The sequence below is a fragment of the Podarcis cretensis genome (genome assembly GCF_951804945.1).
Source record: "Podarcis cretensis genome assembly, chromosome: 2".
Classification (NCBI taxonomy): domain Eukaryota; kingdom Metazoa; phylum Chordata; class Lepidosauria; order Squamata; family Lacertidae; genus Podarcis; species Podarcis cretensis.
In genome coordinates this window covers 108,180,305-108,208,279 of record NC_137171.1, presented here as the reverse complement: position 1 = coordinate 108,208,279, position 27,975 = coordinate 108,180,305, and the positions used below count along the sequence as shown (strand labels likewise).

At 47.7% G+C, this 27,975-nt stretch overlaps 1 protein-coding gene across 2 annotated transcripts in view; it reads left to right on the top strand.

The window, feature by feature from the left end:
- Positions 1-7,676: 7,676 nt before the first annotated feature.
- PLXNB1 (plexin B1) overlaps positions 7,677-27,975 on the top strand; it is a 155,613-nt gene continuing 135,314 nt past the window's right edge. The window contains exon 1 of one of the 2 annotated variants that reach the window (XM_079957669.1): positions 7,677-8,176. The gene's annotated coding sequence lies outside the window, so the exon portion shown is untranslated. The remainder of the gene's footprint in view (positions 8,177-27,975) is intronic. The other variant, XM_079957667.1, reaches the window with a different exon arrangement.

The window sequence follows — 27,975 nt, the reverse complement described above, 5'->3', positions numbered from 1 at the left end:
TCCCTCCTTGCAAAAATAAAAAATCAAAAATCGGTGTGGTGGCAGCAATGGAGAAGAGATGAAAGAAAGGTTGGATCTCTCCGGACTTGCATGACTACCAGCCAGCTTAATTGCTTTTGTGTGTGCGCGAAATAAAAACTCCTTCCTCAAATGGCACATAAAAGGTCGCCTTTGTCTCTGCCTTAAAAATCGATACCTGCCTAACTCCGGTTTCTAAAGTGTGCTTGGCTCCCACGAATGTTTTCTAGCATGGCAGGAATGCTTTGAAACACCTGGAGGAAGGTTTGCCTGCGACCAAGGGGTGTGTGGGAAGGGCAGGTATGTGCTGGGGCTGCTGCTGCTGCAGAGAGAAACTTTCAGAATTCTTATAAGCAAAGCTCTTTTCCCTCCCCCTTTCCTGCAGAGGATCCCTCCATCACATCCCAGTCTGCCTCCTGCTCCCGCCCTCCCATTGAGAGAATAGATTGCTGCCAACACGGTTGGGGAAAGAGGCAATCATGCAGTTGTCTCGCGCAGCCGTGCATAAAACTGGGCCGTCTATTTCTCAGGCAAAGGAGCAGATGGGCAGCTGGCAATGCAGAACTTTTCCCTCGCCTCGGACAGGACTTGCCCAGTTCACTGTGGAGGAAAAAGGGGATGCAATGAATCTCCATCATTTCTTGGTTTGGGAAGCAAGAAGATCAAAGAGCCAGTGTGGTGGTGTGGTTAAGAGCAGGACACTTGTAATCTGGTGAACCGGGTTCGCGTCTCCGCTCCTCCACATGCAGCTGCTGGGTGACCTTGGGCTAGTCACACTTTGAAGTCTCTCAGCCCCACTCACCTCACAGAGTGTTTGTTATGGGGGAGGAAGGGAAAGGAGATTGTTAGCCGCTTTGAGACTCCTTCGGGTAGTGATAAAGTGGGATATCAAATCCAAACTCCTCTTCTTCATACCTGCCACCCTGAATGAGCGCCCCAAAAACAATGGCAGGTTTTTTGAAAAGTTACCATAGAACTGGTTAAAGGAACCCAACAACCTGAAGTAGCACTGGGGCCTTGCACAAGATTGTGCACACTGCACAACAGCAAACCAACCAGTGTTTTGACTCAGGAACAAATAATGTTATGAAGGGGTGTGTGTGTCATTCTGGATAAAACTCTGGGTCCTCTTCCAGACCTGCGATCCTGTATCTGTGACGGTAGAATGTAACAGGGGAAACTCGCCCAGTCAGTTCCTTTGTCAAGGTGATGGCTTTGGCTGGCTAGTAAGCACCATGATTTAGCATATCCAAAGAAGTTGCTCTATTCCATAGAAGCAAGCAGGGTTGGCCTTGCCCCGCTCCCATGTATGAAGGAGAACAATAGCCAGAATTGGGTGTATTGGCTGGAAACTGGAGGTGGAAAGCTGGAAACTGCATGTCTTGCTCTGTGCCGCTCTTTGGGGTTCCACTGGAAACCTAATGGAGAGGCAAGATCTGTTGGGGTGTTAATGCCATGAGCCCCTCCACCCTACGCTTGGGTTGTAAGGTAAAGGTAAAGGGATCCCTGACCATTAGATCCAGTCGTGGCCGACTCTGGGGTTGCAGCGCTCACCTCGCTTTATTGGCCGAGGGAGCCGGCGTACAGCTTCCGGGTCATGTGGCCAGCATGACTAAGCCACTTCTGGCAAACCAGAGCAACGCACAGAAATGCCGTTTACCTTCCCGCCAGAGCAGTACCTATTGATCTACTTGCACTTTGACATGCAGCAGCTGGGACCAAGCAACGGGAGCTCACCCCATTGCGGAGATTCGAACTGCCGACCTTCTGATCGGCAAGTCCTAGGCTCTGTAGTTTAACCCACAGCACCACCTGCGTCCCTATGCTCAGGTTGTAAATATGTACAAATAAAACCATATATATCCTAAAGACACCACAATCTTTGCTGGCCTTCGTTCCAAGGAAACCAAACCTGGATAAGCGCAGAAATTCTGGGAGCCTTTTGCTGCTCTGAGATTGGGGTGGGGCATTGCAATATCATCCCGCCCTTTAGGCTGGTTAGCGTTTGAAATGGGGAACAAGGATTAGTAACCGCCAACCTCCTGTGCGGAAGCAAACAGGTCCGGAGTTTAAAATGGGAAGCCATGTGCATTTAGGGCTCCTCCAGACATTCGTTTCATTGTGCATTTATGATGGAATCGGGGCAATTACACACAATCATGTCTTCAATACAGTTTGCATTTGCAAAAGTTATGGGGCGGTCAAACTGCTTCATTTCCAAAATAACATAATAGAGGGGTTGCTGAATCAGGCCAGCAGCCCATCTAGTCCAGCAAACTTTTGTCCCAGTGGCGAACCATAAGCCAATCAAATTTTCTGTTTCTTTATTTATTCTTGTTGCACTTTTGGCATCCTATACTGCAAGAATGTCCCTCCGGATGGCAATAATACAGTGGTACCTCGGGTTACATACGCTTCAGGTTACATACGCTTCAGGTTACATACTCCGCTAACCCAGAAATAGTACCTTGGGTTAAGAACTTTACTTCAGGATGAGAACAGAAATCGTGCTCTGGCGGCGCAGCAGCAGCAGGAGGCCCCGTTAGCTAAAGTGGTGCTTCAGGTTAAGAACAGTTTCAGGTTAAGAATGGACCTCTGGAATGAATTAAGTACTTAACCTGAGGTACCACTGTATAGCAGCACTGGGGAAGCATCTCAGAACAACTAATACAGTGGTGTGATATATGGATGGTCGAGTATAAATAGACCACCAATGCGCTATTACTGTGCCAACCATGTGGTGAAGAACACAGCTGGTTTAAAAAAAAAAATGTTGGGAAAGGGGCATAAACCTCTCCCCTTGCCACCCCCAGAACACAATGGATGTGTAACAGATACCTGTGGTTTCTCCCTTTCAGGAGCAAAAAACGAAAACAAAAAACACCTTTGCAGCTGTGAATAAATGTCCCGAACATAGCAAGAGATTTTCGGAAAAAGCGATGACTCCTGGCCTAGGATGTTGTGCAGTCAGCACAGCACCAACCCAGCTTGTGTTCTGACTAAGGAACAAAGTTCAGGAATATCACATATTAACGCAGTTAAGTTGCTCCTTTTCCCACCCCTTGGACACAGAGATAAGATGTTTGTCCTTTTTAACGGAATGGGGAAGTCATGAGCACTAACAGTAGAATCCGAAATGGTCTGCTCTATGAAATAGCATGCATTGCAGTCAATCGAGGGCAAGCGAGCTGGCATGGCAACTCAAAACCCGGCAGGGCGGGAAGTTGCCCAGTCAAATAACAACCTTCAGATCTCTACTTCCACTCCTCCTCCTAACCTCCTGAGAAAAGTGGCAGGTTCTGAAGTGGTTTTTAAGCAGTATGCTTAAGGTAATCAGAGGTTTGGTTCTCGGCAGAGCACAATGTACAATGTGAAAGATTAAAGTTAGCATAAGAAAGATAAAATTGTTCTTTGTTGGGGCTTCGGGGGCCAAACAAGACTCGATGCTGTCCTTGCAATTAGTGATGGTACGAAAGGCCTTTTTAAGAGTACATTGCAGGAGTAGGGGCGAGTTGACTTGGATCATGCCCATTTTCCTTACATTGATCCAGAGGCCAGCAGCTATGATGGCCTGGGATTCGGACTCAGATGCTGAACCTGAGGGATCCCAGCCTGCACAGGAGTCCCCGCCTCCAGAACCAGCTGAGCTGGGGCTGGGGCTTGAGCCTGAAGAGTCCTCACCTGTGCTGGATCCTCAGGTGGATCCTCAGGTGCAGACATCAGCTGAATCTGCTCTGGCTCCTGAGGTTTGACTCCTGAGGTTTGGATATTTTACATGCACAAGGATAGAAATATATACCATTACCTACAATGGACGAATGGTTGCTCAAATTACTATTTAAAGGTAAAGGTACCCCTGACCGTACGGGCCAGTCTTGACAGACTCTGGGGTTGTGCACCCATCTCACTTAAGAGGCCAGGGGCCAGCGCTGCCCGGAGACACTTCTGGGTCACGTGGCCAGCGTGACATCGCTGCTCTGGCCAGAGCCAGAGCCGGACACGGAAACGCCGTTTACCTTCCCGCTGGTAAGCGGTCCCTATTTATCTACTTGCACCCGGAGGTGCTTTCGAACTGCTAGGTTGGCAGGCGCTGGGACCGAGCAGCGGGAGCGCACCCCGCCGCAGGGATTCGAACCGCCGACCTTTCGATCGGCAAGCCCTAGGCGCTGAGGCTTTAACCCACAGCGCCATTTAGTTAGAGAAAAATCGTTGATCTTTATTAATGATGGAAAAATCCTTATGAACTTTTTGTGTGAAAAAGGTATCTGGGTTTGAAGACTGTAGAAAATGCTTGTTTATAGAACGTAGAATTGTTGCGTGTTACCTTGGAGCGAATGTTTTGAATATTTTTTAATATATCGCTGACATAAGAAGAATTGCAAGCCCTTCCTTTTTCTCTCTCCTTTACCCTCTTTTTCTTTTCCTCTTTCCTTAATTTTTGTTTGTATTCTGACTCCTTTTTTATCTTTTTGTATTATAAAATATATTTTGTAGTTGATATTAATCTTTGCATTACAGTGGTACCTCAGGTTAAGTACTTAATTCATTCCGGAGGTCCGTTCTTAACCTGAAACTGTTCTTAACCTGAAGCACCACTTTAACTAATGAGACTTCCTGCTGCCGCCACGCCTCTGGAGCACGATTTCTGTTCTCATCCTGAAGTAAAGTTCTTAACCTGAAGCACTATGTCTGGGTTAGCGGAGTCTGTAACCTGAAGCGTATGTAACCTGAAGCATATGTAACTTGAGGTACCACTGTATCTTCTTTTAAGCTTTAATGAAATCTATTTTTAAAAAACTCCATTTCAAACTTAGGGATAAGGGATGGTTGCGCAAGAAAGTGATGTAGGTGTTTGATTAGTACAGTAGTTCTTCAGATTACAGGTGTGGGTGGCTCCACATCCGAACACATGTTGAGGCCATGTGCCAGTTCATACACTCATCCATCTCCCAAGACTTTAGCATGGCAGAGTGGGCCCATGACTCCCCTGCAACACACACACACACACACACACACACACACACACACACAGACTTTTTGTGGAAAATGTTAGCTGTGTACTTCCCACAGGAAAGCTCACGGTACATTTTCTTTTAATGCTGCCTTGACATATTAAACCACGCATTGCCTATCTGCTAGCCCACTCTTCCCTTTTCAATTAATCTTTCCTTTTATGGAAAATGACAACACCTGTCAACATAATGGTATGGATTGCGGGGGGGGGGGGCAGTAGCAAAAAAGATATATAAAGAGTCCTGCGGCACCTTAAAAGACTAGCCCATATATTATGGCCTAAACTTTCATGGACTCAAAGCCCACTTTGTCAGATGCATTAAGTGAAATCTTAATTGGCAAGCGTATGAAGGAGAAAATTGTAAAATGCGGGGTGGATGGCAACGAGATGCAAATAGCTGCAGCCAGGGATCATTAGAGCATTATGCTAAATGGGCACACCTTTTACAATAGCAAATTGGTGATAATTTACTCAGTGTTGCTGAGATGAATGTGGTTAATGATATAAGTCTACATATCTTTTTATTCATATGCAACATTATGCATTATGCTCAGTTTCTCCACGGCAGCTTGCATAGGAGACTGGGCGGCCACTGATATGTACAGTGGTACCTTGGGTTAAGAACTTAATTCATTCCGGAGGTCCATTCTTAACCTGAAACTGTTCTTAACCTGAGGTACCACTTCAGCTAATGGGGCCTCCCACTGCTGCCGGAACATGATTTCTGTTCTCATCCTGAAGCAAAGTTCTTAACCTGAGGTACTATTTCTGGGTTAGCGGAGTCTGTAACCTGAAGCGTATGTAACCTAGTATGAATTCAAGGGATGAGGGGAGCATGGCACACAGTGGGCACCCCCAGGGCAGTTTTTGGGCGCGGATATCTCGGTCCCCAGAATGCAGCAGGGCTGGCTTACCACATTTCAAAGCCTCTTTAATAATACACAGGCACACATGCAACTTATGCACATTTAACATCTTCACCTTTTATGTGCCTGGCAATATTTTTTTTAAAGGGGGCGGAAAGACTTTGGTAATCCCACCAATGTGTTTAGACTATATGTGATGTTGGTGCTTTCCCCAGAACTTAACCCCATGTAAACTGAGAGTGGCTGGTGCATCCAGTTAAGTCTGCATCATTTGCATTCGGCACTTGGGGGGGGGGCATCTGACCCGATCCTATCCATTGAACGAGGGCCTGATCTTGGGTGGTGATGGGCCTCCTCTTAAACTTGTTGTTGTTTAGTTGTTTAGTCGTGTCCGACTCTTCGTGACCCCATGGACCAGAGAACGCCAGGCACTCCTGTCTTCCACTGCCTCCCGCAGTTTAGTCAGACTCATGCTGGTAGCTTCGAGAACACTATCCAATCATCTCGTCCTCTGTCGTCCCCTTCTCCTTGTGCCCTCCATCTTTCCCAACATCAGGGTCTTTTCCAGGGAGTCTTCTTTTCTCACCAGGTGGCCAAAGTATTGGAGCCTCAGCTTCAGGATCTGTCCTTCCAGTGAGCACTCAGGGCTGATTTCCTTCAGAATGGAGAGGCTTGATCTTCTTGCAGTCCATGGGACTCTCAAGAGTCATAGTCCTACCTGGGACCTTTCATCTGCAAAGTAGGGGCTGTACCACATGCTGCCCAGCCATCCCGATTTAAGCAGGACATCCTGGAATTACAGAAGTCATCCCGGCTTCTGGTTGAATCCCAGAATGTCCTGTTTTTTGGTCTGGCACTCTGGCATGTGTCAGCAGAGCATCCCAATTTGGATCACCTGGATTTTGTAAGGTATGCTGTCGATGAGCTGTTGTTGTTTAGTCATTTAGTCGTGTCCGACTCTTCGTGACCCCCTGGACCAGAGAACACCAGGCACTTCTGTCTTCCACTGCCTCCTACAGTTTGGTCAAACTCATGCTGGTAGTTTCAAGAACACTATCCAACCATCTCGTCCTCCTCTGTCGTCCCCTTCTCCTTGTGCCCTCCATCTTTCCCAACATCAGGGTCTTTTCCAGGGAGTCTTCTCTTCTCATGAGGTGGCCAAAGTATTGGAGCCTCAGCTTCAGGATCTGTCCTTCCAGTGAGCACTCAGGGCTGATTTCCTTCAGAATGGAGAGGTTTGATCTTCTTGCAGTCCATGGGACTCTCAAGAGTCTCCTCCAGCACCAGAATTCAAAAGCATCAATTCTTCGGCGATCAGCCTTCTTTATGGTCCAGCTCTCACTTCCATACATCACTACTGGGAAAACCATAGCTTTTACTATACGGACCTTTGTTGGCAAAGTGATGTCTCTTCGCCACGGCAAGGCAGTGATCCATGAAGGGGCCTCTTAAACTTACCTACCAACAAAACTCCGAAGCCTGGCTTGGCTGGAGAGCGGGGCGAACGCATGGAGCCCCACGCGCTCCTGTCTTACCCCTTTCTACGGGCCGGGGATTAATAAAGTCCCAGGCAGCGCGGTGGTCTCCTAGGTCCGCCTTATGTTGCCAAAGGGATCTCCCCACTTGGGTTCAGCGCTGTGTACCATTCCAGGCGGAGTTGTGGGGGTTAGAGAGAAGGAGGGGGCTTGGCTTGGCTTTTGTCCGCCCTTCATTCACTCTCTCTCTCCTCTTTTTTTCTTTGCAGTAGCCGCTCGCTCTCAGTAGGGGCTCCCTCGCCTTGCCTCCTTGTTTGCTTAGCGGCGGGCCGGCCGCAGAACTACTTTTGCGCACACAGCAGCAGCAGCAGCAGCAGCCGCGTCGCCCTCCCGGGTTTTTGTGCGCGTGTGAGTGTGCGCGCCGCGCTCTCTTGCAAGGAAACTCGACGGATCGATTGGGGCGCCCCGGTCCCTGGAGGAGCCGTGCCTTTTCCGCGCAGCCCAAGGAAGAGGAGGGATTACCGTGGGGGCTTGTTGACACAGGCACGATCCCGGGAGTTGGAATTCCCCCCACATACACACATCACATACACACACCCACACCCAGCGCGAAGGTGACGGGGGACCCTGGCGGCTGCAGCTGGTGCGTAAGAGTGCTGTGCGCGGAAGAGGCTCTGCTACTTAACTGCTTTCACGTCCCTTATTATTGTCCTGGAGCAAGAAGGGAGAAGACGACTTGATCCAGCGCCCCTGCTCTCTTCCGCCTCCTTCCCGGTGCAGTTTCGCCGGAGATGGCATTTTGGGTGAGTTGCTCGCTTGTTTTTTCCCCACCCACCCCCGGCTAAATTTGCGTTCTCTTTTGTTTGCACGCTCCCTCCAAGACCTGGTGGCTTCTGCCTGGGCTGGGAGCAGCAGCAGCAAAAAAGAAAAGAAAAGAAGGGAAAGTGGGCTTTTTGTGGTATGTGTGCTTAATATTTTTTGCATTGAGAATGGTGGAAAGGGGGATCGCGCAGAACCCTCCCCCCCGTCTCGCCCCCCCCCCCGGTTCTCATTTTCTGCACCTCGTCTTCCCAAGTTTTCCCCTCCGGCGCCCATTCATTCCCCCTACCCTCCCTTCCCTTCCCTTTCCCGGCGCAATCGAGGCGGCGCACGCGGCTTTTGAATGGAACTTTTCCACGCCGCGCAAAAGGGCATCGGGTTTGGGCGGCTTCTTTGGCCGGGTCCCTCGGAACTTATTTGGGAGGCCTCCGATCTGGTTTTGGGGGGTGGGATGGGAGGCCGGCATCGCCTCCCTCGCCGGGCACTGAGGAGCGCTTGTATACACATCTGTGTGTGTGTGTCTGTGTGTGAGTTGGCCGGCCGCTGCGTCCTCGGGAGAGCGAGGTGTGTTTACAAGGAGAGCCTCCGGCCTTCCAGAATGACCCTTTTATTCTTGCCTGCGCGCTCGCCTCCCCCATTTCGCTTGCAGCCCCACCCCGGCAGCCTAGCAAGAGGGGTGTGTGTGTGTGTGTGTGTGTGTGTGAATAAGGGCGCATTTCTGCCACTTTTAAGCCTTGCCAAGGGAAGATGGGTTTGGCTGGACTTTTCCCTCCAAAGAGACCAGCAGTGTTCCTTGGGAATCTCTCGGTTTCAGCCATCATAGCCCTCTAGAGTGGCCCCCATCTCCCTGTCCCATTTGTCTGGAGGAGGAGGAAAGGGGGGGGGGAGGAGAGCCCTCCAGCAGTGGCAGCAGCAGAGACCCTTCCCCTCCGAGCACTGGAGGGCTGGACTTGGTCCCACCCCCCTCTGCCTCCTTTGTTCAGATGGAGGTGCTTGTTTGTCCCACTGGGAGCTCAGGAAGAAACATGAAACCTGCTTACCAGAAGGAGGGAGAAGTGGGGTGGATGTGGGGAGAGCCCCATGCTCCTCTCTGAAACCTGCCTATATTATGGGAAGTTGGGGGGCGCGCAATGGGGAGGGGGAACAGAATAGCTGATGTACTTTTTTGCCCATGTGCATGCTTAGGGGGAGAGGCTGAAGGACTTTAGGGAGGGAAAGTCCCTGACGATATTCCTGCAAAGGTTCCAGCGATTTTTGCTCTGTGTTTGGAACAGGGAGTGTCCCTGTCTGTGTACGTTATTACACACATCCTTCTTGTGATCTGTTAAGCAACAAGATTCACGGAGATGTTCAGTACAAGTAAAGAAGATCTCAGTTTGCACTCTCACCTCCAACTTTTAGGCTAAGCATGCCCAGATTTGATGGTGTGCAAGAACTTTGTCTGCAGAGTTGGCGGTTTCTGAGTAAAAAACCCCCAACAACCACTTGCTTAAAAATCACTTAATTGTTGGGTTTAGTTCCCCATTTGACCATCCTTTTGTGATCACCCCAATCAAAGAGGCGAATGGGATTCAGCCTCTTTCCCCCTCTGTGCATGTTAATGAGGTAGTAAAAAATTTATGTACAGTATCCTGGGCAAACGGTAGTTATTACATGGCAATTAATTCAGAATCAAGCCTGTGTGTGCTTTGTGAGCATGTTAGAAGTTGTTCATTTAAGGCAGATTCATTTATTAACAGAGTTTATAATTCACACAGAGGATCTCCCCTTCTGGATTTTTTTTTGGGGGGGTCAGGATTGTGGCTTGGGTTAAACCCCTGACTCCTGCAGGCTGTGGTCCCAGTCTGGATCAGGTCCCCCCAGAGGCAGATGTTTATGGCTAAAAATAGGGAAGGACACTTGCAGTGCCAAGCTGAGTGTTAGCATCATGTGTAGTTTGGTCCATGCAAAGCTCAAGCCATAAGGTCACAAGACAAGCCCTGTTGATTCAGGCCAGTGTGGCCCATCTAGTCCAGCATCATGTTCTCACAGTGGCCAGCCAGATGCCTATGGGAAACCTCCAAGCAGGACATGAGCACAGCAGCACTGCTCACCTGTGATTCCCAACAACTGGAATTCTGCATCATGCAGCCTCGGACAGAGCATATAGCCTTTGTGTTCATTCATCAGATTTCAGAATAACAAAGTGACTTTATTTTTATTTTTTAGTTTGTTGTTGTAGTGTTTGTTCTCTTTTGTTTATTTGTGATGTTTGTTACGCTTGCAGAAAACCCAATAAAAACATTATTTTTAAAAAAGATAAGATAGTGGTAAAAGCAGGCGGGGTCCTATTTTCCCCTGACCCCGGTTGGGTTGGAACTGAGACTGCAATCCAAGCGCCACTTAACCTGGGAGTAAACCCCATTGGAACATAGGAAGCTGCCTTCTGCTGAGTCAGTCCAGTGGCCAGTTTAGCTCAGTGTTGTCACTACACAAATGGCAGTAGCTCCCCAGCATTTTGGACGCTGGACAATCCCACTCTGGGGATTGAACCTGCGAGTTCCTGGAGGCCGAACCTGGGACTTTCTGCTGACAGGGCAGAAGCTCTGCCGCTCAGCAACAGCCCTTCCTCCCATTTGAATCCAGCAGAACTTCTGGGCTAGACGCGGTTGGGATTTCCCTGTAAAGGAGTCATTATTACCATTAGTGCACCCAATGGGGATGTAATCTGTCAATACGACATTTCGTTTGGGAACGCTTTCCTTTCAGTTTGGAATAACTGAGCTTGTTTTCAGGGTGGGGGGTTAAGAAAACCAAGTATCCCCTTGCTGGGAGAGTTTGTGAGAACAGCTAGTGGCATTTTGCCTTTCCCACAGGCCCTCTAGCTACTGAATACAGTGGTACCTCAGGTTACGTACGCTTCAGGTTACAGACTCTGCTAACCCAGAAATAGTACCTCAGGTTAAGAACTTTGCTTCAGGATGAGAACAGAAATCGTGCTCTGGCAGCGCAGCGGCAGCGGGAGGCCCCATTAGCTAAAGTAGTGCCTCAGGTTAAGAACAGTTTCAGGTTAAGAACGGACCTCCGGAACAAATTAAGTACGTAACCAGAGGTACCACTGTAGTACAGAAAACCTGAGATGTGAGACCCTCCCCCTTTTTTAAAAAAACACCAATTCTTCCCCAAAAGGACCAGTTCTCCTCCTGTAGCAATGTAGGCTTGGGAATCTACCCTGACAATAAATATTACTAGCTGTGGACTCATAGTACAAAATAAGTGCGTTTCTTTGGAAAAGTTGCCAAACTTTGCTGTGGCTGACCCTGAGAGAGGGAATTCGTGCTTTGGGAAGGACAGCGTTATTAGCCCGAGCCTGCGCTGTGGGTGGGTTGCCAGGAGATTTCCTTTGCAAGTGTGTCAGATGCAAATCAAAAGAGAGGAGCGGGAGCATCAAGGCTCTCTTCACTAATAGCTGTGGCAGACGGCCACTTTCATCACCTTGCGCTGCCTGCAGAGGAGCAAATGTAGCACATTGTGGTGTGACCGTTTGCCAGCAGATGTCAGCCCCTGCGCTGGAGAGAAATGGGAAGAGTCCCTGAAGATTTGGGGAGGAGGGGGGAGGCCCTCGCTCCCTCTCCTCCAGGCAGAGGCTGGGCTTGGTGCTTTGTTAAGCCACCGCCTTTTCTTATAGGCCAAATCCTATTGTCGCCCCATCCTCTGTTGCGGGCCTTGGGGGCATCTGCGCCCCAAGCCACTTAGCTGCATTTCCAATCAAGCTGACAATGCTGCTGGGTCAAAAGTCCAGAAATAATGGACCACTTCCATGGGACGCTGTGCCGGGTTGACTTGGGGGAGAGGAAGGGACATTCCTTTAAATGAAGGACATCTGGCAACTCTGCTGCTGGCTGCCGGCTCTTTGATTCACTGGGGTCAAGTGGGTGGTGCCGAGATCTCGTTTCATTCGTTCAGCAGAGGCTAAGTCACCGGGTGCGTGGGTGTGAGAAGAAGAGAGCCCCAATATAACCATGTGTACAAATGAATGCTTTGGAAGACTATATTTGGTGCTGTGGTCTCCCAGCGTATGTTTGCAGTCGCAGAGGGTTGCCATGTTAGTCTCTTGCAGCAAGGAACAAGGTGTCTGTAAGACCAGGTTTTTCTAAGCAAGAGCCTTCATAATCTGATGTGCAGCATGGACACTGAAGGTTATGGATGCCCCATGCCTCCATCTGTCCAGCTTCTCAACAGTCCTTCACTGTGACGCTGTGGTCTAAACCACTGAGCCTCTTGGGCTTGCTGATCGGTGGAAGTCGGCGGTTCGAATCCCTGCAACGGGCTGAGCTCCTGTTGCTCTATCCCAGTTCCTGCCAACCTAGCAGTTCGAAAGCACACCGGTGCAAGGAGATAAATAGGTACCGTTATGGCGGGAAGGTAAACAGTGTTTCCGTGCACTGAGGGCCTTCTTGGTAGTGGCGCCCACCCTGTGGAACGCCCTCCCATCAGATGTCAAGGAAATAAACAACTGTCTGACTTTTAGAAGACATCTGAAGGCAGCCCTGTTTAGGGAGGTTTTTAATGTTTGGTGTTTTATTGTGCTTTTAATTCTGTTTGGAGCCACCCAGAGTGGCTGGGAAAACCCAGCCAGATGGGCGGGGTATAAATAGTAAATTATTATTATTATTATCCATCACGGTGTCCCGTTGCGCTAGAAGCGGTTTAGTCATGCTGGCCACATGACCAGAAAGCTATCTGTGGACAAACGCCACCTCCCTCAGCCTGAAAAGCGAGATGAGCGCCTTTGACTGGACTTAACCATCCGGGGTCCTTTTACCTTTTACTCTGTAGTGTGATCAGGGAACACCCAATTGTTGGCTTATGCATGCTTGCGATTTATTCATTTATTTAAACAATTTATACGCCACTTTAACTACAGTAGCAGTTTACAAAGACACAATACAAAAATAAAATAAAACAATCAGTTAAAACGCTTGCTGGAATAATAATAATAATAATAATAATAATAATAATAATAATAATAATGATGGCACTGGAAGTTCAGTAGGGAGGGAACCTGTCTGACCTTAGCTGGAAATAGTTCCGTAAAGTGGGGCCCACAATACTGAGAGCACGACTCCGGTGCATCCAAGCAATGGGGGACCGTTAACAGTGTTACTCCCTTGAAGACCTCAGTGATCAGGGCAGGGATATAAAGGGTCAGGCAGTCCTTGAGGTATCCCTGGCCCAAATTGTTAAGAGCCTTGTAAATTGACCCAGGAACCTTGAACCTGGCCCAGTAACGTATGGGCAGCCAGTGCAAAACTTTTGAGCACATGATGGTTCAGCATCCGTTTGAAGATTTCCAGCAAGGGAGAACACTTTTCCCTCTATTGGTTCCATTGTCAACCTGTTCTTATTGACAGATTGAGAGGGAGACTGTGCATGTTGCTGGACTACAATTCCCATCATGCCTGACCATTGGCCATGCTGACTGGGGCTGATGGGAGTTGGAGTCCAGCCACAACAGGAGGGTCATGAGGTGTGGGGTATACAATGCATCCATAGTAGAGAGAAGAATTGTTTTCAAAGTTGAGGTTAAAAAGGTGAAAGCAGGAAGACACATGCATGATGAGCCCGCATGGGTGGTTTACTAGCACATGAATCCACAAAGATTTATTCCTTCTTAAATTTGTTCCTTTTTAAGGTGCTGCAGGGGTCTTAATTTAAACGTTTTGGGATAGTTGGAGAAAAAGGGTAGCTGAGAGACTGGAGGTATTGGTGTGTGCATTCAAGGCCGACATCTCTGGTTGTCATCCTAAAAAGAAAATTATATAACATCTTTTATTAAAAAAGCATGGACATTAAAGATTCATGGCACTTCTGGAGTCCTGGCACTGGAAGCAGCAAAGCCTTGTTTGTGCCTGAGAACTTTCACCTTCTGCAGGAAACGCAGGCCAGTTTTCCATTTTTTCATCGTTGGGTGGCCTTGAATGTGTTGGATGCTCTCAACGTTTGTAAAATAGGCCGCAGGCTACCCAAACACACGGCAGGTACTTGCAGCAGCTATTAGTATTGTTAAAAGTTCTACGATGGTTTCAAGGTTTACAAATGGCCTTGCAGAAAAGTAAAGCACATGGCAAGTTTGTGTGGGAAGGTTTGCAGTGGTTCTCAAAGGGTGTGGTAAGTGTCACGGAAAGATTCATGGACAATTAAAGAAACATTTAAACATGTCAGTGCATTGTAATAGAGTACAGCATAGTATAGTATCAAAATATTTTTTTTTTGGGGGGGGGAGATATACAACCAGAAACAGTATCCAAGCCTCTCTTCAAGAATATTGGCTATTCTGCTATGGATCTTGACAACATATTGTTGTGAACAGGAATTTTCAACAAATACAAAAGATCAGAAAAGAGAAAGGCTTCTTTGTGTGAGAAGATGAGAGTTTGTCTCAAATTAGACCTCACATAAATGAGATTACCCGGCAAGAGCAAGCGCACACCTCTCATGGAGTTTGTATACTTGCTTCATATTTAAGAGACTTGTTTATAATTATATTTTGGGAATGATTCATGTTCTCATGTAGCTGTGTTGTTTTATACTTTTCTGGGAGTCCCGTGATAATAATACAAAGTACCGGTAGTTGTGTTCTTTGTTGTAAATCAAGCACGGCTAGGAGTTACTTCTTTGTGTTTTCCAATGTATTTCTTATCAATAACTAATTCAGTGAGCAAAGTTTTGTTCTGAAAGTGTGGCCCAGAGGAAAAAAAGTTTGAAAACCACTGGTCTAAATAGAGGGGAAAGCTGAAAGTTCAGAAATACCACTGATTAAGTTAGACCTCGACGGAGGGTTGAGGCAAATGTGATGGGGCACCCACTTGTATTTTGCTTACCTGTGTGCCTTGTTCACTCATAATAAAGCAGGCAGTGAGGTGGGGGTGTTTATTTATTGATTGTCTGAAATGGACAAGGCGAGGAAAAGCCCTCCTCAGCCCATGAATGGGCCATTTTGGCCATGACTAATTCATGGGAGGGGAATGCTGGTGGCGCTGTGGTCTAAACCACAGAGCCTAGGGCTTGCCGATCAGAAGGTTGGCAGTTCGAATCACCTCGGCGGGGTGAGCTCCCGTTCCTCAGTCCCTGCTCCTGCCCACCTAGCAGTTCGAAAGCACGTCAAAGTGCAAGTAGATAAATAGGTACTGCTTTGGCGGGAAGGTAAACGGTGTTTCCGTGCGCTGCTCTGGTTTGCCAGAAGTGGCTTAGTCATGTTGGCCACATGACCCAGAAGTTGTCTGCAGACAAACGCCGGCTCCCTTGGCCTATAGAGTGAGATGAGCTCACAACCCCAGAGTCGTCTGCGACTGGACCTAAAGTTAGGGGTACCTTTACCTTTAATTCATGGGAGCATTAAAATAGTTAAGATATGCTCCCAACTGATGCTTTGGGATAGCTCAGGCAGTAGAGCATGAGACTTAATCTCAGGATTGTGAGTTCGAGCCCCGTGTTGGGGAACAGATTCCTGCATTGCAGGGGGTTAGACTAGATGACCCTCATGGTCTCTTCCAATTCTATGAAAAGTCCACAATACTGTGATATTTGGGGGGAGGAGCTTCACATACTTTGCCTGGGGAAGACGAGTGTCTGAGACCCTGGAGGGCCACTGCCAATCAGTGTGGACAAAAACAACCTAGACGGACCAAGCATCTGACACTGACAGGTTCCTATGTTCATTCTGGTGCTTTTTAGGAAAGACTGACAATGGGACTTCTGTTCATCTCCTACCTTAAACTCACAAGATGATCTCATTATGGCCGAAATAGCTCTCTGACAGCCAGCAGTATTTCTGATTGAATGCCATTGGTATGACATTCAAATATGCCAACAATCCTCACACTGAAGGTGAAGGATTTCCAGTGGCAAGCAAGGAAGTACCTGCACATGCAGAGATTAAGGCTTGCTTAAGTCTCTGATAGGGACGTGGGTGGTGCTGTAGGTTAAACCACAGAGCCTAGGACTTGCCGATCAGAAGGTCGGCGGTTCGAATCCCCGTGACGGGGTGAGCTCCCGTTGCTCAGTTTCTGCTCCTGCCAACCTAGCGGTTCGAAAGCACATCAAAGTGCAAGTAGATAAATAGGTACTGCCCTGGCGGGAAGATAAACAGCGTTTCCTTGCACTGCTCTGGTTCGCCAGAAGCGGCTTAGTCATGCTGGCCACATGACTGTACGCCGGCTCCCTCGGCCAGTAAAACGAGATGAGCGCCGCAACTCCAGTGTTGTCCGCGACTGGACAGAACAGTCAGGGGTCCCTTTACCTTTACCTAAGTTTCTGATGTGCCCCAATCACAGGACAGGGAAAGGAATCACAGAAGGCAGCAGATGGAAAGCACCTGCCAGTCTGCAGTAGCCAGAGACGTGATGGGAAGCGTTCTGTTGCACAGTTTGTAATATCCTTGCTAAATTCATCACTCTTATCCCGTAGCTATCATCCTTTATCTCCTTAAGCCTCTGCTCTGGCTCCCGCTCATTTTTCTACATCAGCCACAAGCTCCTGGCACAAGTGACAAAATGAATCACAGTAAGGTGTTTGTGGGAGCTGCTAGTTCCAGGTGAAGGAAGTGTGTCAAAGAAGCCAAATACTTTATATTTGATCTCCAGTACAGATAATGCATGCAGGAGATCTGGGCATGTTTCCTCTTTCTCAGCTACCGAATGCTCGCAAGGGGTCTCCCCGATGAAGGTGTGTTATCTGCATTTGCAGCAATTTCTTGTTGCCAGCGTGGACTCGATCAGTAAAATTAGTTTTGTGTTTTGCAAGAAATCTGTATTAAGTTGTTCTGCGCTGCTGCACAAACGTACGCTCTCTCTCTCTCTCTCTCAATCTGCAAATTAGCCAAACAGGTTAATAATTTACCAGTCCCCCTCTTCCTTCCCTCTACATCTGTTGTAGTTTTGTAAAATCTCATTTGGGAAACAGCTTTGTTAAAGATCGCCCTCCCCTTTTCCCCATAGCACACTGTTAATCTCCTGGGAGAATGTGCTGGCATGGAAATCTTTGCAGGCTCCTTTCTGCTGCTCATTTTGGCTCTGGCCAGAGTCCCTCCTTCTTTCCCTCTCTTAGTTCTCTAACAATGCCCGGGGTGCCATATTCTGAAGCCAGACTAGGAGAAAGATAGAGCACAGAAAGTCCAGGTTGGAAAGATGGATGGAAGGTTTAGTTAGTCCCTGTGTGGGGGCAGGTAGGAACTAGACTGAAAAGGCAAATGAAGAAAGTGTAAAGGTTATTTATTATCTTAGGAAGCTACCTTATACCTACTCCAACTTGTTGGCATATGTCTGTCTCAGAAGACAATGGATGAGTGTGCCTTTGATGGAGAAGTCAAACCATTGGAGGGTTACAGTGCATTCTGCGGTTGTAGAGACTGATATGGGAGAGACATACAGTGGTATCTTGGGTTACAAGCACCTTGGGTTACAACCTCCGCTAACCCAGAAATAGTACCTCGGGTAAAGAACTTTGCTTCAGGATTAGAACAGAAATTGTGTGGCGGTGGCAGTGGGAGGCCCCATTAGCTAAAGTGGTACCTCAGGTTAAGAATGGTTTCAGGTTAAGAATGGACCTCCGGAACAAATTAAGTTCATTACCAGAGGTACCACTGTATTGTCCCTCACAAATCTTCACATTTCCCCAACTTCCTTTTGGCAAGGAATAACAATAAGACTTTAACGGTGGTTTACGTTTGTAATGTTAAGTCTGCATTGAACAACAATGAGCATATGATGTTTCCTTTGGGCCTTTCAGAGTAGTACTGCTATCTGGGAGCCTTGGGGGTGGCTAAACTTTGGTCCAGGGCCATCTTTACCATAGGCGCCAGGGGTGCGGGGCACCCGGGCGCCGGGCTCTCTGGGGCGCCAGGCTGAGAGTCCGGGGCCCGAGAGTTGGAGTCTGGGGAAGAGCCTGCCTGTTGGTTGGAGCGCTTTTCTGCTGTGGTCGGCTCTGGGCCACGAGTTCGGGGGCGAGCTAGCCAGCAAGGTGCTGAGGCGGCCGGCTGGCTCCACCCTCCTGCGCGCCTGGGCCTGACGCCTTGGGCTGGTTTGTTGCGCTAGGCTCCTTATGTTTCCTGTTTTCTTTTCCTGAGCAGAGATAAGCATGGTGTCAGCTCCCTTAAAAAAGGTCGAGAACTCTGGGGAACCTTTCCTTAAAAAGGTAAACAACTTTGGGGTTCCCCCCCTAAAAAAATGTCGACAACTCTGGGCAACTTGGGGGGGGGTGCTGGGTGGATCTTTGTACCCCGGCGCCACATATGCTTAAGATGGCCCTGCTTTGGTCTTCTATGATGTTGGACTACAAGTCCCATAACCCCCCACTATTGACCATTGTTCCTCAGCCCTGCTCCTTAACTAGAGATGGTGTTTCATGTGACACTGTTAGTGTAACCAAAAGCAGTACAGTGGTACCTCGGGTTACATACTCTTCATACGCTTCAGGTTACAGACTCCACTAACCCTGAAATAGTGCTTCAGGTTAAGAACTTTGCTTCAGGATAAGAACAGAAATCGTGCTCCGGCGGCGCGGCAGCAGCAGGAGGCCCCATTAGCTAAAGTGGTGCTTCAGGTTAAGAACAGTTTCAGGTTAAGAACGGACCTCCAGAACGAATTAAGTACTTAACCTGAGGTACCACTGTAATTTCCAATTTACTGTGATATACTGTATTTTATTAAGGAAGTTTCAGACAGAACAGTCACAGTGTCAGGGCTGGTCCAAGACATTTTGCTGCCTGAGGCAGAGGAGCAAATGGTGTTCCCCCATCATAGTGCCCTCCCCTTTTCTCTCCTGTCATGGTGCCTAGTGCCAGCGGCCCATCAAGTTGTTTCCCCCCCTTTTTGTGGCACAATCCCACAAGTGCTTCTCCACTTCTTTAAAGCAATAATAAATTTGTGCTTCTTTTAATGACAACCAAATTTCCCCTCCTGAGGCATCCGCCTCACTCTGCATAATGATAGGGCTGTCCCTATACTGGGGCAACTGTTCTCTCCTAGACTCTCTGACACCTTCCTATTCCCGCTTTTACTAAGGCAGATTTTGCTTCAGAGCTCCATACATACAGTTACAAACGGCCTCCCCTGGGGCTCTGGTTCCTCTCAGGAGTTAGCAAAGTCAAATACCTCTCATCAACGATTTTCATGAGTATGCACTACAAAAATCTATGTTTTCTTCAACTTGGAGTTGATGTAGCCTTTAAAAAGGACCTTATTTGACACGTATACTATATGGTGTTTTGGGGTAGAGTTATTTTATTTGTTTTATTTTGTTGTATTGCATTTTTTAATATATAGATATAATTCACCCTGGTACCTTATGGTCAAGGGTGAGTAACAAATATAATAATAATAATTATGATCCCACAGCGCAGACTTGGTAACAAAACGCAGATTTACAGACTCTCCTTTCCTTGATGGGCTTGTGTACTTAGAATTCTGTGACTTGAAAAGTTCAAGGTGTCTTTCATGCCAGAGCTGAAAGATGTGCTGCTAATGAGACAATTAAAAGAATAAAACACAAACTCAAGGTCAGATAAAACGTGCATTCATATTCCAATTTTAAATGTCTTGTGGAGGGGAAAGCTCTCATAGATTTTTCAGCTAGCCTAGCTAAAGCAAAGTACTTATACAGCACAACCCTGTGAATGTTTACTCAAAAACAATTCCCACCTCTTGTTTGGCATCTGGGTAAGGGCCAGCTGAACCTCATGGGCACCAAAAGTGGTCCACCAGAAACCTCAGTAATTTGGGTATTATGATCCCAGGTCATTCAGAGCTTTATCAGTGAGACCTGCAGCAAAATGCAGCATGGAGTTCCCTTGTTTAAGCCAGCCATGCCCTTTTGGAGGACACTCCATTCCATTCCCCCGCTTTTGCCCCTATCCTTTTGTGAAGCCTGGGGTTCCTCAGGCGTGCTAATTCCTTCCTCTTGTGCCGTTATCCATACAGCAGGTCAAAATAAGCTCTTTGAATTGTGACTAGAAAACAAACTGGAAGCCAGTCAAGAACTTTTAACACTGTTGAAAAATGTTCAGAATGGCAGGACCCAGTTAACAACCTGGCTGCTGTTCTGAAGCAGTTGTAGTTTCCAAGTAGTCTTCAAAGAGGCTCAAGTGATTCACAAGTGTTTTCTTGTAAACCTGCCCATTTCCTCAGGCTCTGGTGGGTGAATATATATTTTGAAAGACGTAAAACCAGCACCTTCAAATGCAATAAAACAGATTTTAAAATGCAGTGCTAAAAGCTGCCCTCGACACCAAAGTGCCTTAAGTTGCTTCTGCGAAAGGCTTGGGCCTTGGAAAGACTCCCGAGGAAGATCCCTCATACTTGTTGCATTGGGCCATCAAACCCAGCACTCTGCCTCTGATAGCAACCAGCCTGAAACCCCCCTGCAGTTTCCTCTCAGCATCTGGTGCTCCAGGGATGAGGAACCTGTGGTCCTCCAAATGTTGTTGGACTACAACTCCCATCATCCTTGACCATTGGTCATAGTGGCTGGAGTTGATGGGAGCTCTGGTCCAATAAAAGCACAAATAAATACAGTGGTGACTCGTTTTTTAGTGACTCGGAAGCGTTTCGGTTTTCGAACGCCGCAAACCTGGAAGTAATTGCTTCCGTTTTCAAACGCACCTCAGTAGTTGAATGGCTTCCGCTGCGTGTATTTCAATTTTTCCAATTGAACTTGCAGCCAGCCCTTTGCACCTTGGTTTTTGAACGTTTCGGAAGTCGAATGGTCTTCCTGAATGGATTACGTTTGAGAACCGAGGTACCACTGTAGTTAAAACAGAATCAGCGAAGCAATAACCCCCTCTGCCACAAACACATTTAAAAAGCTGTAGAATATTAATCAGCCAAAGGCCTGGTAGCAGAGGAACGGGGTTTTTTTGCCTGGTGCCTAAAGATATGTAAGGAAGGCGTCAGACGAACCTCCCTGTTCACACTTAAACTAAGAGACCTTGGTAGTACTGTCTTCCCTAAGGCCACATTCACAGCAAACATTTAAAGTGCTGTGATACCACTTTAAGCAATCATGGCTTCTCCCAGAGAATTATGGGAAGTGTAGTTTATTTAGGGTGCTGATTGTTGATAGGAAGGCTCTTATTCCCCTGGCAGTACTACAATTCCCAGATTTCCCTGTGAAGAGGAATTGACGGTTCAGTCACTCTGGGAATTGTAGCTCTGTGAGGGGTCTCCTTGCAACTCTAAGCACCTTTAACAAACAGCAGCTGAACTGAAGCCACGACTTTTGAAAAGCGGCTTCAAATGTATGGCATGAGTGTGGCCTTAATCCGAACTGTTGTTGTGGAGCATGCTTGTGTGCCAGCATTTCATATAGGAACACTTATCGGGACACGGGTGGCGCTGTGGATTAAACCACAGAGCCTAGGACTTGCCGATCAGAAGGTCGGCGGTTCGAATCCCCGCGATGGGGTGAGCTCCCGTTGCTCGGTCCCTGCTCCTGCCAACCTAGCAGTTCGAAAGCACGTCAAAGTGCAAGTAGATAAATAGGTACCACTCTGGCGGGAAGGTAAATGGTGTTTCCGTGTGCTGCTCTGGTTTTTCCAGAAGCGGCTTAGTCATGCTGGCCACATGACCCGGAAGCTGTACGCCGGCTCCCTTGGCCAATAAAGCGAGATGAGCGCCGCAACCCCAGAGTCGGTCACGACTGGCCCTAACGGTCAGGGGTCCCTTTACCTTTATCGCTTCTGTGCCCCATGCTCAAAAAGCAGGCAGAAATTCTGCTCATGAGGAGGGAAAGAGGACACAGAACATAGTTTTCCCACCTGCTAGGAGCACTGGCTCGTCATCTGATTTCGGCAATTGGAAGCATTTACAGCCACGGCCTAGTCGCTTTGGCACATGCACCCATGTTAATGTGAGAGGAGAGGTTGCTGGGGCGGAAAGCAAAATAACGCAGGATGCATCATGCGGGAAATTGGTGCCTTGGGGGCCTGGAGGAGAAAAGCTGAAGCAGGATAATGGTTTGAGGGTACTGATGCTGCTACCTTGTTAAAGCTGAGCAAGTTTTAGCTCGACCTGGATGGGAGATGGCAGTGGAGAGCCCCAGGTAAGCTTCTGTGAGTTGACTGAAGTGCCGTAAAATGTAAGTGTAACCAAGTAGATTAAAAATAAAAAATAAACTTACTTCTGGGTTTCTGAAATTAGGCAATCAGTCTCTAATCAGTTGTAGTTATCTGCTGCTAGTAGTAGTAGTGCAGTTTCGTAACCACTAGTAGATGGTGAATTTGGCCTTTTTAAAAAACATTTATGCCATATATTACCCACCCTTCCTCCAAGGAATTTGTGGTAGCGTGCGTAGTTCTTCCCTGCCTTGTTTGGCCTCATAGTAACCCTGCAATATAGGCTATGCCTAGTTAGCTTGATAGCTGAGCAGGGTTTTTGAACCCTAGACATCTTGTATAAGCCCTGACCAGGGGTAGGCAGCCTAAGGCCCGGGGGCTGGATGCGGCCCAATCGCCTTCTCAATCTGGCCCGCAGATGGTCAGGGAATCGGCGTGTTTTTACATGAGTGGAATGTGTCCTTTTATTTAAAATTTATCTCTGAGTGGTTTGTGGGGCCTGCCTGGTGTTTTTACATGAGTAGAATGTGTGCTTTTATTTAAAATGCATCTCTGGGTGATTTGTGGGGCATAGGAATTCATTCATTCCCTCCCCCCCCCCAAATATATAGTCCAGCCCACCACATGGTCTGAGGGACAGTGGACCGGCCCACAGCTGAAAAAGGTTGCTGATCCCTGATCTAGACTATAAGCTGCGCTTAGCCTCAGTTGGCTGTGTTCAGTCATCATCTGCATATGGGCAGGGTTGTGATGGGAACAAACCTATGTGAACCTTTGAATGGCGACTCTCCTCTCCACTGCAAAGGGAACATTGGAAGCTTTCCTATCCTTTTCACATAAATCACCACTCAAGGTGCTGTCCGAACTCTATGCTATGGTTAATCTGAAGTGTGCTTTGTTGGACATGAGCCAGCTTCAGACTATGGGTTACAGTGGTACCTCGGGTTAAGAACTTAATTCGTTCTGGAGGTCCGTTCTTAACCTGAAACCATTCTTAACCTGAGGTACCACTTTAGCTAATGGGGCCTCCCGTCGCCGCTGCTGCATGATTTCTGTTCTCATCCTGAAGCAAAGTTCTTAACCCGAGGTACTATTTCTGGGATGGCGGAGTCTGTAACCTGAAGTGTCTGTAACCCGAGGTACCACTGTACAGGCATACCTCATGTTACGTCCACTTCATGTTATGTTCTTTCAGGTTACGTCCCGCGGTGTCCTGGAAGTACTGGAAAGGGTTACTTCCGGGTTCCACCGCTCGCGCATGCGCAGACGTGCAAAATGACTTCACACGCATGCGTAGAAGCGGCGAATCGCAACCCTCGTGTGCGCAGACACACCACTGCGGGTTGCGTTCCTTTCATGTTGTGATCGGGCCTCCATAATGGATCCCTTTCGCAACCAGAGGTACCACTGTATAAAGATTGCTCGATTCAACCAACTCCAGTTAAGATTAATCGTGGTTTGGGCTACTAAACTGCTGTTGGCAACCGTTTGTCTCGAGAGACAATGGAGTTCGTCTCTGGAGGTGAAGTTGGACCTCTGTGTTAGCAGCACCGAAGTGACCAACCTGGGGATGCCCAGATGACAAGACACCCACACCTCTCTCGGCCTCGCTGATGTGGTCCAAGCAGAGCAATATGTTTGACGCCAGCTTAGCTGCGGGAGTTGCTCATCCAGCCGTCTTACGGAGAACCACTCCAGATTCATGTAGGGTTTACTTCTTAGCCTTTTCTCCTCCCAAAGATATCCCTCAAGGCAGCATAGGATAAGAGTTTTCCTTTTTCTAGATGGGCTACCTTCCCAGGTTGGCAAGCCCCACCTGCCCCTTACGTACCGTATTTTTCGCTCTATAACATGCACCCAACCATAACACGCACGTAGTTTTTAGAGGAGGAAAATCCGTAGGCATGCCACCCGTAGGCATTTCCTCCATAACACACACAGACATTTCCCCTTACTTTCTAGGAGGAAAAAAGTGAGTGTTATGGTGCAAAAAATACGGTACTTCCCTCTGCAGCATGTGCAGAAAATGCCTTCTTGACCGTTCAACCCACTTTTGGTCTCATCCGCTTAATCCCCCGGTGCCTCTCTTTGCATACAGGGGAAGTCCATTCATCGAGGGTTGGCTACCCATTGGCTACCCTCACCGGTTGAAGCCATTCCTGGGGCGTGGCCGCTGTCGCATGCTGACAGCTTCTAGGAGCCACAGGTGAGAGCTGAGGGGCAAGGTGTGGACAAAAGGTGAGCAAACTACCCCAGAAGGAGCACAACGTGTCTCCCACCGGAGGTACTAAATGGGCTTTGTGAAGCGCTTGGCAAAAGAAAAGGTTATGTATGAAAAAGAAGCAAAACGGCAAGAAGAGAAGATTTGAGAAAATGAAAGCTGAAGGTTCTGAAAATTATGCAATTAGAAAACAGATTGAGATCTTGCAAGAATTTTGAATGATGATTCCTGATTGCCAACGCAGATTAGAAGCTGCACGTGCAGATCTTGCCCAGTTATTAGAAAATGGAAAAGAGTCTTTTGCGCTCTTTAACTCTTGTCTGATGTTCCTAACCCTTCTTTTAGACTTTCTTAGCTTCTTTTGGATTCTTATGGACTTTTATATATATACTCTGTTTTAACTCCTTTTAGTTTTTAAAAACATAACAAAACAAAACATGGTTTTTGTTTTTGTTTAGATTTTAAATGATTTTAAACGATTGTACCCCTCCCTCCGTATGCTGGTCTATGACCATAATAAAGATTTGTTGTTGATGCGCTCAAATGATCTGTACCTTTTTTTTGAAAGTTCTGTTTTTATTTTGTATTTTGTGGTTTTATATCTTGATTTTATTCTGTGAACCACCTTGAGACCCCCGGGTATAGGGCGGTATATAAATTCAATTAATAATAATACCTCTCCCCTAGCGCCCCTAATTACAGTGGTACCTCGGGTTAAGTACTTAATTCGTTTCGGAGGTCCGTTCTTAACCTGAAACTGTTCTTAACCTGAACCACCACTTTAGCTAATGGGGCCTCCTGCTGCCGCCGTGCCGCCGGAGCACGATTTTTGTTCTCATCCTGAAGCAAAGTTCTTAACCCGAGGTACTGTTTCTGGGTTAGCGGAGTCTGTAACCTGAAGCGTCTGTAACCTGAAGCGTATGTAACCCGAGGTACCACTGTAACTAAACTGTAGTTATCGAAAATGGTAGTGAAAGCTTCTGAACTCACGGCCATGCAGGGCGAGGAGAGTGGGGATTGTGTGAGCCTGAAACATGCACAGGCTCATTCCCACTAAAATAACCCAAGAGTGTGGAACCTCAGACCTGCATCCCAGTCTAGGCCTCTCTTATCAGACTCTCCATAGGCCACACCCCTGCATCATGCCCTCCTTTTGTACTTTTTCCTGGGTCGGGACATGTCCTTGAATGATGAGAACACCCTTTTGCTTGCTTGGATGGATGGAAGTGTGTGCATGTAGAAACCTCTGACTTTGGTGTGGCTGGAATGTAGCCTCCTGCGAGGTAGAAGTCGCACCCATCCCTCTTTCCGCTTATGCCTATGGCCCTACCCATCACTACATCCAGACCCCAGAAGGTCCCCCAGGAAAAAGGTTCCCCAAACCCTGCAAGAAGGAAAAAAAAACATGTTTTATTGTTCTAGTTACAGGTAGGTAGCCGTGTTGGTCTGCCGTAGTCAAAACAAAATAAACCTTAGAGACCAACTAAGTGAGTTATTGGTATGAGCTTTCGTGTGCATGCACACTTCTTTAGATATGTTTTATTGTGACGTCCGGAGGCGGCCCGAAGCTGTAATGTCTCACATCAGAAATGGCATTTCCTTTGGCTTCCTAAGGGCCCTTCACCATGCAAGGCGTTTCCATCCTTAAAACCGTCCCTGCATTGTTTCAGCTCCTGACACCTCTTGATTTCTAACCAGAGCAGCTGGCGCCTTGTCAGCTTGGGCTGTCAGGTGGGGTTTCGCTTGAGTGCGACTTCAGAGGTATACACCGGGCACTTCCGAGGCTGGAAGCAAGCCTTAATGCATAAAATGGGCCGAATGGAAACACCTGCCTCACCCACTGATTGTAGAGAAATGCTAGCAGCAAGGTCTGCTGCTGCTGCATTTAGTGTAAAAAACTAAGGGCAGAAGGGATACCTGTGACAGCAGATGATCTTCCAAGGGCCGTCTGGCCAGTGCAGAGCTGCTGTCGCTATCTGTCCTGCTTATGGCCCAAGGCAATGTACAGAGTATAATAAAAGAAATAGCTAAAGAACAATCAAAAACATAAAAAGTGGCAGAAAGTGAATTTAAGAACAAAGCAAAATGACAACCCATGGAAAGCTTATGTGACCAAGCCTCATTTGTGACTGATTGCAAATGCCAGATCATTTTGGGTATATACATATGCCCTGTGTTTGTGATTCTTAAAGCTCCTGTAACTATTCTTTTTAATCCCTCCTCCTTTCTTGGCTTTGCCTTTAATGTGTGCCCGTACTTGTCCAATCCTCCCTCTCTCCCTCTCTGTCGTCTTAATGCAAAATTTTGATGTTAAGAAACTCAGGGCACAGAATTTCAAACAGCCCTGAGCCCTCAAGTTTACAGCTGCAAATCCGACTGGTGAAGTGAGCCTCCTTTGCTGGCCCATCACCCATTTCCAGATTGCTGAGGCTTTTTCATTTTTGTAATATCTAAAAATACCTTCATTGTCACTAGCACGGGATTGCTTTATTTTTAAAAAACATGCTCCTTTACTTAGCTGTCTTTTTAAATAGAAAGTTAGGAAAAGAAAAATAAGGTGCTTTGGGGGGTGGTTGTTGTGGTTTTTTTAAATGATGGTGGTGGTGGTTTTAAAGCATTACTTGGGCCACTGCTGAGTCGGGTTTGGTGGCGTTGCTGGTTTTAATTTAGTTCTGGGTTGTTGTTTCTTTAATGAACGAAAGGCTCCCTGGGGATGCAAAGATCCCCTCGCGATATAAGCACAATGGTGCTGTTAAACATGTTCTTGCCGTAACTGCAGCCATGCCAGGCTGTGGGCCTGGGACAGGTGGGGCCTGAGGTAATTAAATGTCAGGGCACCCCAAGGAACCTTCTTACACAGTCCTGTCTCCTGCCTTTCTCAAAAGTTTTACATAAACAGGGCACAACCCTGCTATTAGTGGGGCTTGTTCTGAGTTGTTCCCGAGGGGTGAGTAAGGTGCGCTCTTTCGCACAGGTTTGGGGACAGGGGGCGGCTTCTGGGGAAAGATGCTGACTGGAGCCAAAACGGAGTGGTATTATTATTATTATTATTATTCCACTTGCCGGAAGAAGGGATCTGATCTCCCTGGTGGGGAAAGATGGGGAGGGTGCAGTTTTAAGCGCAGCTGGCCCTGGGTGGGAGTTTGGCTTGCGTTCCCTGCAGTTCTCTCCCTCTCTGGCCTGGGTGCCAGGGAGTGACAGTTTACAGGCAGGCAGCCAAGCACTGAATGGAGGAATGTGTGAGGCCTTCAGCTTTCACATGCTTTTATCAAGAGCGCAAAGAATAGCCTGGACTCAAGCTGCACCGCTCAGGTCAGAAGGAGAGAGGAATGTTCATGTTAACCCACGAGGTACCGGCCAGGAAGTGGGCAGCCAGGACCTTGGGAACTGTGTGTGGGGCACCTTGGCCCTAAAGAGTTTGCCAATGAGGGGCATGCGTCTCTGGCGTGGCGTTCTGCATTACAGTGGCAGCC